This window comes from Schistosoma mansoni, chromosome 1 (assembly GCF_000237925.1).
Source record: "Schistosoma mansoni strain Puerto Rico chromosome 1, complete genome".
Lineage (NCBI taxonomy): Eukaryota > Metazoa > Platyhelminthes > Trematoda > Strigeidida > Schistosomatidae > Schistosoma > Schistosoma mansoni.
In genome coordinates, this window is record NC_031495.1 from 5,141,939 (window position 1) to 5,154,639 (window position 12,701).

At 34.5% G+C, this 12,701-nt stretch overlaps 1 non-coding gene across 1 annotated transcript; it reads left to right on the plus strand.

Annotated features, from left to right (window-relative positions):
- The first annotated feature begins 241 nt into the window (after positions 1–241).
- Smp_tRNA_01553_Gln_TTG.1.1 lies at positions 242–308 on the plus strand. Its single transcript has one exon. It is a non-coding gene (tRNA).
- Positions 309–12,701: the final 12,393 nt, after the last annotated feature.

A 12,701-nucleotide genomic window follows, 5' to 3' on the forward strand; every position in this document is an offset into this window, starting at 1 on the left:
TAGGATTGCAACTGTTCAGTCTCTAATCAGCATATGTGCATACTGTGCATATTGTCTCAATAGAGCCTTAATTCACAAGCATTGTAAGTAAAAATGGATAGTGACTAGCAGTGGAATCCAGTTTGACGCGCATTTCGTCCTAATTCAATTACAGTCCTAAAAGTCAATGAGAAGATTTAACCAAACAACATCAATTGAATTTAAACTTCACTTCATTGCACAAACTAGTGAATATCAGGACTCAGTAGCTGAGTGGATAACGTGATGACGTTTGAAGCGAAAGATGCTGGGTTCGAATCCCAGAGTGAACATCAACACATCCAGCTGACGAGTCTAAAATAGGACGAGACGCGCCTGGCCTCAATTGACTCATCAATTCAACTATTAAATTACTAAAATTTTCACAAAACCCTCTTCTGATAAAAGTAAACACGTTAATTAACACTGTTTCACTCAAAAGAACGTAATAGTTGAATAAATTGATAAAAGTATTTAGTGAGACTATAATTTATGAGTAAACCAATCAGATTTAGGATAACAAGTCTTGGATTTTGGCACGAAATTCATTCATCCATTTGGATAAATAACGTTTTGACATTTTAGCTGATGTCAGTTCTAACCTTAACACATCAACCATAGATCATAATTCTAATTCTTCACACTGGTTTATAACCCTTATTTACCTTAGTAAGTAGCTGGACAATCTCAATATCACTTTGGCGTTACTCAAAAGTCGTCCATAAATTATAGTCTCATCTAAAACTTATCAAATATTGATAATAAAAAGAAGAAGTATTCTTTAGAATATTTACTTTAAGTAGTTCATCTGAGTTCGACAGTAACTAATCATTGTTTTCTATAACTATTGATTGGGAATTATATGTTTTGATTAAAAGCTGTCCATTATCTATTTAAGTCCCTATTTTTAAAACGATGTGTTACATCCCGTGGAGATTTATGAATGGTAACTTCTGAGAACTATTTATGGACCAATATGATATGTATATTTCCTATTGTATAATTGTTACGTAAGTAAACTATTCATACTTGTGTTCCCTTTATTATAAGCTTTATTTTGACCTATAGACTATAATTATACGATTTACCAGTCCTGAGTTATACCCAGTCTATTGATTACTGTTCCCCCTATTCACAGCCACATTTAACCAAATCTTGTACAAATGTTATTTTTCTATTTTATGGTGCGATGTGGTCAGTTTGATTGTGGTATATAAACCCAGTATGTTTGAGAATAATGATTTATATTGCAGAGGCTGTTATTGATGTTTTGGACTTAACTGGCTGGGCTAGGCAGAAAACAGGACTGATAAGTACTGAATACTGCTCATACAGCTTTTGTGTATCATTGCTCTGATCGGTAATTCACTCCTCTCTGAGTGGCAGGAATCAACACGTTCATATAATAAAGAGGGCACGCACCTAATAGATATAACACAATGTACGGGTAAATTACATTAGTAAGAACTGTAAATATAAATCAGTCTCCCGAAATGAAAGAAATAACTATTTGAAATGTTGTAAAAGAACACACATTCACAATTAGCTAAATTAACCATGATGCATGATTTTGTAACATTGTGGAATATGGTAGATATGATTTATTATTTCTTTAAATTAACATTATAGAATAGATCTGAAATGAATATCAACTCTAGAATGTAGAGTCCTAAATAGGTTGAGACGACTGTCCTCAATCCCCGATTAGCTACATTCTACCTCTATTCTAATATTAAATAAATCTTTTCACTAAAGGCATTGTTTAGGAATAAATATAATAGGACTGAATACATTTATTTACATTTTTTACACTAATTGGCCAATAGATATCTATATTATGAGAAGTAATACATATTAATGTGGTGTGGGTTACTTATATCCACATAAGTAGTATATGACGATGGTCAGGCATTGAATGTATCTCACTAGAAGATCGATAAAGAAAGAACGGAAACGAAATGCGATTGGTATGGAAATGCATGAACAATAATAATAATCGGAGACTATGGATTGATATTTACGGAAGGATTGAGACAATTGACTGATAGTTTGCAACTTAACTGTTTACTGAATGGTTGTCAGATTTTAGTGAGTCTGTAATTTTCGTGTCAAATACATTCGATTGTCACCACTCGTGTTGTTGTTCACTACACTACTCAATAAATCGAACTTCCTTGTTAGTGTAATTTTCCTTACAATTGTATATACACGTTGGTATCATAAAATCTAAGTCTAAAGATTTCTGTTGAATGACTCAAATTATTTAATATTAAAATGAACTGTATTGTCAAGCGTTTAAATTCCAGTGAGCACATAGTAATCTAATTGGTGAAATTTGAATGCCAGTAAGAGAAACGAAAACAAGACTTTAATTTTTTATATAGTTGAGATCATGAGTCAATTGAAGCTAGACCACCATGGAAAACCTGGAAGCACTGGATGACTATTTCATACTATTGTGGGACTCCTCAGCGGTGCGCATCCACGATCCCAACTGGTGAGATTCGAACTCAGGACCTATCAGTCTCGCGCGCAAACTTTATCCGGTGAATAATACAATATACTCAGTTTTTCTAATCACTATATTGTGATCACGTTAGTCAAGCGTCGGTTGATATGTTAAAGCCCATATACCCTTTTTCTAGCTTCTGGAAAAGCCAATTTACCTATCCATCTTGAGTCACGTTTTCACCTTGTTAATTATTCACTTATCAACCCTGACTGTTTTTTGTATGAGCGTATGTGTGTGTACACTTCTTATCCTACTCATCACATGTCTGTAACTTATTCTTATCTGACTATAAATATTCATTATTGCTTGATTAAAGCGAGCTGGCTTACCAGCCATCCCCGATGCTCGTCATTTTCGCTTCGTTCTCTCAAGTTGGCTCACCCGCCATCTCCAATGCGTGTCGGTTTTGCTTCGCTCTCTTCTGTTCTCTTCATTCCTCTGATTTTCTGTCCAGATCAATGAGTGTACAAAATATATGTATTTGAAATCCATTCTCATACTTGACTTATTTAATTCTGTTATTCAGCAACGCGGATTAAGTCGCGTATTACATATGAGGATAGAGAGGATGCATATTTTGACAAAAACCATCCATACAATTAAAATTGGAGTCAGATCTAGGCCTTACAAAAATGGTGAGCCGCATTTCGAACACGCACCATTTGTCTAATGAAGTATCAACTGTATCAAACTTGAGAGTTTTATATTGATGAGATTGAATGATCTCTGATTTGCTACAACTGGTTTCATTTATCATTGTCTATTAATTTATTTGGATATATCTACAAATGAATCGTCTTATACACAAATTAGTTTAATTAGAGACTGACCAGTTGCAGTCCTAAAACATCAATGGGAAGATTCAAACAAAACAATACTAAATGAATTTAAACTTCACCCCATCGCACAAGCAAGTGGCTATCAGGACTCAGTGGCCGAGTGGATAACGCGATTGCGTTTGAAGCAAAAGGTACGAGTCCCAGAGTGAACATCAACTCTGAGATGCAGGTACACCTAGCTGACGAGTCCCAAATAGGACGAAACGCACGTCCTAGATTCCACTGCTAGCCACTATCCATCTTTGCTTACAATGCTTGTGAATTAAGGCTATATCGAGGCAATACGCAGAGTAAGTATATATGCCAATTAGAGACTGACCAGTTGCAGTCCTAAACATCAATGGGAAGATTCAAACAAAACAATACTAAGTGAATTTAGTTTAATATAGTTTGGTAGATATACAATCAGTTGTCGATGTTTCAATGAACTGATAATTGTATCGTCAAAATAAAAAAGACCAATATCAAAAGAGCCCCTGGATCTTCAGGTCATCAGAGTCGTTTGTGGTTTTTATTAAAGATTTCATTTCAACCCTTATGTCTTATTGTATTTGTAATTTTTTATCCATCATATTGTATTCCACATCATTGATATACGTTCAAGACAGTCAGTTATGGATAATGTCAGAATATTTAAACAAAGTGTTTGATAATAATTACACTCAATTATATTCCATTCACCCATTAACTAAATGAAATAAAATGACGGAAGGTACTGTATACCATAAACTGATTGAACATTGAAAGCATTGTGGATAACCTCAGTGTACTTCATGTAATATACATGTATAAACAACTTATACACTGATGAAATCGGATTTAGAAGTTGAATTCATGAGTTGATTAAAGCTAGACCACCATGGAAAACCTGCAATCACTGGACAGCCGTTTCTTCTTAGGATGGGACTCTTCGGTTGTGCGCACTCATGGCCTCGAACTCAGGGCCTTCGGTGTCATGAGTGGACGCTTAATCCCCAGACCATTGAGCAGGAGTCCGATGGTGTTAAGGTCTTAATTTAGTCGGTCAATGAATGGCTGCACAACCAATCATTCATTGTCTAAGGTAGACATCTGTCTCTACCTGATACGGATTGGGCTCCACTGATACGGTATCCCACAAGAACTCCAGAAAATCCATCTTGGAGCTATTTACTAGTGAGCACATGATGATTATGACCAGGATGGGGTTCTTGTAGAGATTGTTTTAATTTTAATAGTTGAGTTCTTCAGTAGATATAAAGTAGATAATTATGAAATATCTGTAAGCACTGGACAGCTGCTTCGTCCTAGTACACGGCTCCTCAGCAGTGTGTAACTCATGAATTCAAAACTATAAAAATCACTACAATCTTTACAAACACCCCATTCTAATCAAAATCAAATTTGTTAAATTAACACAAATGTTAAATGAATTGGGCAGTGACTATGGAAATTAAGATATTGCTCTGTCCATGATGGCTTTCTATATATAGAACATTGGATGGAACCATCTTCTCTCCTACTGATCAGTTTATATTACGTTACCATTTAAGAGTAATTCAAATAGTCTCATGTTGAAACGGAGACTGAAATTAACCATAAACAGGACATTTTATGCAGCTCAACTTGTCATCATTGAAAAGACAAAGTCAATGTTTCACCAAAAAACCTAAACAGCACATAAGCGATTGTGTCACATTCCATTGTGTATATCAACAAACGTTAAAATTAATCAGATAGTAACAACAACAACAACAACAATTCATAGTGAATCATGTTCAGTATGTTTTTGATTCATACTTAAATCATACTACTTATATGGATAATTATCATTAATTTTTATTTTGTACACTTAATGATAACACAATAAATTGCTAGTAGTATATAAATTATTAAGTGTTTAATGTAATTATAATGGATTAATCTTGTTTTAATCTAATATATGTGTATATATATATATATACATGGTGCAGTACATGTATATTCCTTAAAAAAGGAAGTGTCCTACACACTACCGAGTTTATAAAAGTATTAGGATTAAAGTGTGTATTAGTTAAATAATTAGTTAAAATCAGAAGGGGGTTTTTGTGGAGATTTTAATCATTTTATAGTTGAAATCATGATTTAATTAAAGTTAGACCAATATGGAAAACCTGGAAGTACTGAATGGCCGTTTCGTCCTAGTATGAGACTCCTCAACAATGCGCATCCACGATCCCGCCTCTCGAAATTCGAACTCAGGATCTATCAGTCTCGTGCCCAAGCGCTTAATCTCTAGTTAATAGACATAATGTAGGTATCATATCAGAATAATTACAGAAAAATCTATATTAAATGCCTTTGAGTGAATGAACTATTGATTACTAACTTAATGGTTTAAAATCAACAGGATTGCTGTTATATTTGAAAGTCTCATGTTTGATCTTTCGAAATGTTACTTCTGAAGAGTTTCATACTGGAAGTAAATATCTAATCAGTGTACCCTAGTAACAAATTTATTGTAATTTATAGTAGAGTTTAATTCTGATTAAAATTTTATGTGTATGTTATTAAAACACCATCAACGACTATGGAAGTTCGAAATTTAAACTTGTAGATGCTGACTTAGTGTTCTAAAGGTTTAACGCCCGTTAAAATACTTGAAAGTTCTGAGTTCCATTCCAGGTGGTGTCGTGGGCACTCACTCCCGTTGTGTGCTGTGCCAGGACGATACAAGTGTGTTGTGTTTCTTAGATTACAACGATTAAATAAATAAGGTCATTTCATGATGGAAACTATGATAACGCAATACACTTATGCAATATTTATTCATTTTCAACAATTTTTCAACTAACACCAGTTCCTAATAAGAACTACGACCATCTAGAATGAAAATCGTTAAATAATACATAATTTATAACATGAAATCTATCATTATTGCTTTAAACGACTTCAATTTGTAACCCATTCTGTTTTACTAAATGAAAATTTATTAGATTTTAACAAATTATTAAATATTTATTATCAGAAGGGGGTTTTGCGGAGATTTCAGTAATTTTATGATTGAAATCATAAATCAATTGAAGCTAGACTGTTATGGAAAACCTGGAAGCACCGGGCGGTCGTTTCGTCCCAGTATGAAACTCCTAAACAGTGCGTATCCACGATCATGCCCCACGAAATTCGAACCCAGGACCTATCATATGCTCACTAGTGACTGGCTCCATGAGCTGTTTCCTGGAGTTCTAGTGAGAAGCAGTAACCAGTGGAGTTCAACTAGGTCTGTTGTGAGATATCAATTGACTGATGACAATGATGGACGTTTGCTCAATTTCGTGGATCAGTTGAAGTTAGAAATTAACACTGTTGGATATCGGCCGGTTCAGTGGTCTAGAGGTTAAGCTTTCGCGCGCGAGACTGATAAGTCCTGAGTTCGAATTTCGCGGAGCGAGACCGTGGATGCGCACTGTTGAGGAGTTCCACATTAGGACGAAACGGTCGTCCAGTGCTTCCAGGTTTTCCATGGTGGCCTAGCATCAATTGACTCATGATATCAATTTTAAAATATTTACTACTTTTATTTCACAAAGTAAGATTTTTGACGCAACCAATGAATTACAATTCCACATAAACACATATAGTTTATACTATTCTATTCATTCGTTTTATTAACAAACTTTATAAGAGACTTTAATATATTTTCTATCCCTAAAATAGTAACATCCACTTAGCTACTTAACATCAAATCTAGGATTCAGGTACATCCAGATAATAAGTCCCAAATAATATGATACGCGCGTTCTGGATTCCACTGCTATTCACCATCCATTTTTGCCTATAATGCTTGTGACTGTAGGCAATATCAAGACAATTCACACAGAATACATATATATCAATATAATTAAGACTCGGAAAACCGATACAATGTCTTGAACAACTGAACATTCTCCTAAATCACTAAATTTTAATAAGTTTATATTATTTCTCAGGAGGGGTTTTGTGGAGATTAACACCGTTGAATGCCGGCCGTCTCAGTGGTCTGTCGGTTAAGTGCTCGCGCGCGAGACTGATAAGTCCTGGGTTCGAATCTCTTGAGGCGGGATTGTGGATGCGCACTGCTTAGGAGTCCCATAATAGAACGAAACGGCCGTCCAGTGCTTCCAAGTTTTCCATGTTGGTCAAGCTTCAATAGACTCATGATCTCAACTCAATAATGTTATCTTATTTCTGTTAAGAAATACTCCTGATTCATATAGGTACTTTGTTTATCATTTGTGAAGTGGCTTTACAATCGTGCGATCATGTAAATAAAAATCATCAAAACTTGTTCTTGTGTTATACTTTTATAATATCGAGTAGGAAGAAACGATTCCGACTAACATATTAAGTTGTAGAAGATACATCAGAAAGTTAATCATCAAGTCAAAAGAAAAGTTATTACAAACATTGTTGAAAGGTTCAACAGTTTCTGTCAGTTATATATATGGTAACTAGTTGCATAGAATATCGATGTGCAAACATACAACAATAACTCATCAATGGGTTGGGTTTAATGAAGTCTAAATAATAATGAATCTTATCAAGAGTCTGAGATGACCTATTTAGTACAGTGGCTGATAGTCTAACTTGTACTTGAAAGACTGTACTAGTTTGTTAGTTATCTACCGACATTATCATATAATAGACACACAAAGTTTGGTATCTTACAGGTTCATATGTCTAGAATATATTACATTCTGACAATGACTAATACTGGCAAATTAGGTGAAATTCTGACTAGGTTGGAACATATCGCCATGCTTCATAGTGGAATATTATAATGTAAACTAAATATAGACAGTAAAATAAACGATTTATTGTATTTTAGATAGATTTTTTAAAGACTTTTTCACTACTACTTTCTTACTTTTTCTCTCCAATAGATTAGAATTCATTTGAATAGCAATAAACGTTGTAATAATAGGCCTCAACATACATAAAGGAAAAAGCAAGATTCTCAAATACAACATGGAGAACACCGACGAAATCACACCTGTTGGCGAAACTCTGGAAGAGGTGGAAACATTCATGTACTTGGGAAGCATCATTGATGAACAAGGAGGATTGGATGCAGATTTAAAGGTGAGGATTGGCAAATCAAGGGTAGCATTTCTACAATTAAAGAACATATAGAACTCAAAACAACTATCAACTAACTTCAAAGTGAGAATCTTCAATACGAACGTCAAGACAGTCCTACTGTACTACTACATCCACCGTCAAGAAGGTACAAATATTTACAAACAGTTGTCCACGAAAAATACTCAACATTCACTGGCCGGATATCATCAGCAACAGCGTTTTATGTGAGAGGACAAACCAACATCCAGCGGAAGAGGAAATTAGGAAAAGACGTTGGAAGTGGATGGGACATATATTGAGGAAATCACCAAACTGCACTATGAGGCAAGCTCTAACTTGGGATCCGGAAGGGAAGCGGAAAAGAGGAAGGCGAAAGAACACATTACGTCGGGAAATAGAAACGTATATGAAAAGGATGAATGTTAACTGGAAAGGATTGTTGAGGACACGGTTGGATGGAGAATGCTGGTGGGAGGCCTATGTTCCTCGACGAGGGGTAACAGGTGTAAGTAAGCAAGTAAAGGTTGTAATACTAGGTAATATTCAAAAACCAACGGTTAAGTCTGAAGTTTTTCTTGACAAACTGTATATAATATCACCTTTTCGCAATGTCTTATTTCTTATACAGACTAAACTGAAATTAACTCAAGTTAAAATTGTATTAATAGATACCTATCAAGCAATTTTAATGGTTGAGAGTTTTCAGACAGATCTCAATGTCTTGAATTAAATTCCTTTGCTAAATCGTGGATATATACTACTGAAGAGCCTCATAGTAAGATCAAACAGCCATTTTCTGTTCCATAGTTTTATATGTTATCCTAATTATAACCAGTCTTTGATGAATACAATCGAATAAAAACAAACTGAAGTTTTACTGAACATCTATCTATCTATCACACTACCATCATTAATAAGAACACTGTCGTTTCTGAACATAAAATTTTCGGGTATAATGTTCTATAAGCCAAACTACATGAAGTAGTCTTACCAGATTATATAATCATGTGAAACAAACAATTATACCATACATTTTGCGTCTTTTGTGAAAAAATAACTAGTTTCTTCTCTGGACAAACTACACGAATCCCACTATTGATTTGACACATGTATATAGTTTAGTATTTATTGTGTATTTTCTTGAAAAAGCTTGGACCAGGTTGCCAGATGAAACGTTGGATTTACTTCAAATTCATTCGCTGAGATTTTACATCAACTCGGCGCTCGAATACTGTGAAACTATTCGCTCTAATTTAGACGAAAGTTCTTATATATGAGAATTGTGTACACTTCAATAGTTTTTATGATACAATAAAATAATAAAGAATTTCTAACTAAGAATACAACTTGATATTAGGTTATCTATAAATCAACATCAGGGGGAACCATTCTTTAAAAATATCTTAAGCAGTGGTTATCAAAGAAAGTTAACACGGATATTTCATTTCATTTGGAATTAATCAACTGAATGTACTTATCACATTTCAACTTTGAATAATGGATAGTATCAAAATATCCATTTAGGATGTTCATATGTTAACAGCAATTAATCAGAAGGGGTTTTATGGAGATTTCAGTATTTTCATAGTTGAAAGCATAAGTCAATTGCTCAACTTCGTAGATTGGTTGAAGTTGGACATTAACACCATCGGATGCCGGTTGGCTCAGTGGTCTATCGGTTAAGTGCTCTGGCGCTAGACTGGTAGGTCCTGGGTTCGAATCTCGTGAGTCGGGATCGTGAATGCGCACTGTTGAGGAGTCCCATGCTAGGATGAAACGGCCATCCGGTGCTTCCAGGTTTTCCCAGGTGGTCTAGCTTCAATTGACTCATGCTTTCCACTATGAAAGAAATTATTCAGTTATAATCTTGAATATCAACAACAAGTTAGATACAATTCTTAACAATCAATAATCAATGCACTTTTGGTCCCTTATAAAAATAATCAAAGTGTGACTAATAATTTGTTTGGGTGATAATGTAAGCAATTATTATTATTATTACCGTTTCTCTCCAAATCTTTATCTTCTCTTGTTATTATCTTTTAGGAATTAGTCATCACCAACTATTGTCTACATTCATATAGCTAATAGTTTAAGACAATAGCAAGTAAAAAAAGCCCTAATCTTCATGATATAGACGCAAATGACAAATTAAAGCTATAACAAATATCTAGTCAAGTTGTAACCAACGAGAACACAAGTGGTGATAATCGGATGTACTTGAATACTAAATACAAAATTACTTAGTGAAACCTGAGAACCATATATAGTAATTAGTTCATTTACAAATTTTTTCATAATTGAAATTATGAGTCAATTGAAGCTAGACTACCATGGAAAATCTGGAAGCACTGGACGACCATTTCGTCCTATTGTGGGACTCTTCAACAGTTCACATCCACAATCCCGACTCGCGAGATTCGAATCCAGGACATATCAGTCTCGCGCGCGAACACTTAACCGATAGACCACTGAGACATCCGGCATCCAACGATATTAACGTCTAACTTCAACCAATCCACGAAATCTGAGCAACCGTTCATCAATTGTGCACTGCTGAGGAGTCCCAGAATAGGATAGACTAGCGAAAATCTGGAAGCACTGAACGACAGTTTAGTTCTAGTTTGAAACTCCTCAACAGTGTGTATACAAATCTAACTGTATATAAATTGAATACAGTTTAATACTCCAATTTGTTTACTAAAGATATTTATTTGGAAACTTAATCTACCGAATATTTAGATTTGAATAAACTTTCAATGTATTCATGTTATCTCGGGCAGTTTCTATGGTTTTGTACATTCAACTGGTACCATTGTACATGGAAATGTATCTATTACGAATGTATTAATCCTGAATAACATAAACTATTGAAGGTCCTAACTATCTATGTATCGCTTCGAATGAATGAAAATGAGTTTATCTAATGAGTAACAATTAATAATGAATAATATCTTATAACAAAGAATATGATCAAATTTATTTAATGAAATCAATACAGAAGGGAATTCTTCTGGATATTATAGTAATTTTAATAGTTGATATCATGAGTCAAATGAAGCTAGATGAACATGGAAAACCTGGAAGCACTGAATATCCGTTATGTCTTATTGTATGACTCCTCAACAGTGCTCATTCCTAATCCCGCCTCTCAAGACTCGAACTCAAGACCTATTGGTCTCGCACGCGAACGCTTAACCTCTAGACCACTTATGATCTCAACTATTAAAAGTCAATACAGTTTTGTATTTAGTAAGTAAATTTAATTATTCTTCGTACTTTGTTGTTACTATTCAAAAATTGAAGAAATGAAAAAATACAATTCTAGAATATTATAAGCAAAGATAGACAGTGGCTAGTAGTAGAAGACAATACGCACAGTATGTACATATGTCAATAAGATACTAATCAATTACAGTCCTAAAACGTCAATGGGAAGATTCAAACAAACAATACCAAGTGAATTCTTGAATATGTTTTTGTAACATGAAACAATTGTGAAGATCAAAGTATTCTGGGATAAAGAACCTTTTCGTAAAATTGATTATAATTAATTCTTCTATATTCATTTATTCAATGGTAATTAATTTATAATTAGACTGTTATGTGAATAAACAATATACATAGAAATAATTGATGAGGTCATGAATCTTCATCGACTGATATGATTGGGCCACGTGTTACTTATACCTGAACACTGATTACCACGACGCGCTGTGCTGACTAGTATTGGCAATGTTTGGAAGAGAGTTAGGGGCAGCCAAACCAAAACGTGGCATCAGTGCTTGAAGTCGCTAACTTCTAGTCTGAGCCATGTTGGCAGATGCAGACGACTTGGTTGGGATCCGCGCGACTATCGTAACCAATGGTTGGAGACTCTAGGTGACATGGCTCAGAATCGACCACAATGACGTAAGTGTATGCACTCTTTATCTTCCATTAAACCTTGAGATTAAAATTGCTTCATAACTTTCTTCCTTCCTATACTATGTCCTTATATACAACCTATCTTTTATATACTCCTACCACTAAATTAACTACTTCTATGAATCCGGTGTTCATCTTGTTGTGCTGAGGAGGTATGGCAACTTGGACCGATGTATATATGTGCCTGGTCCTACGTTGTAGCTGAGTGACTGAGATATCTTGATTAATACATCCCCGTTAATATAATTTGGACTTTAACGAATATTCGTAAACTTTGACTGCCTTACATTGGATTCATAAAAGTAGTCAGATTACAAACAATTTAA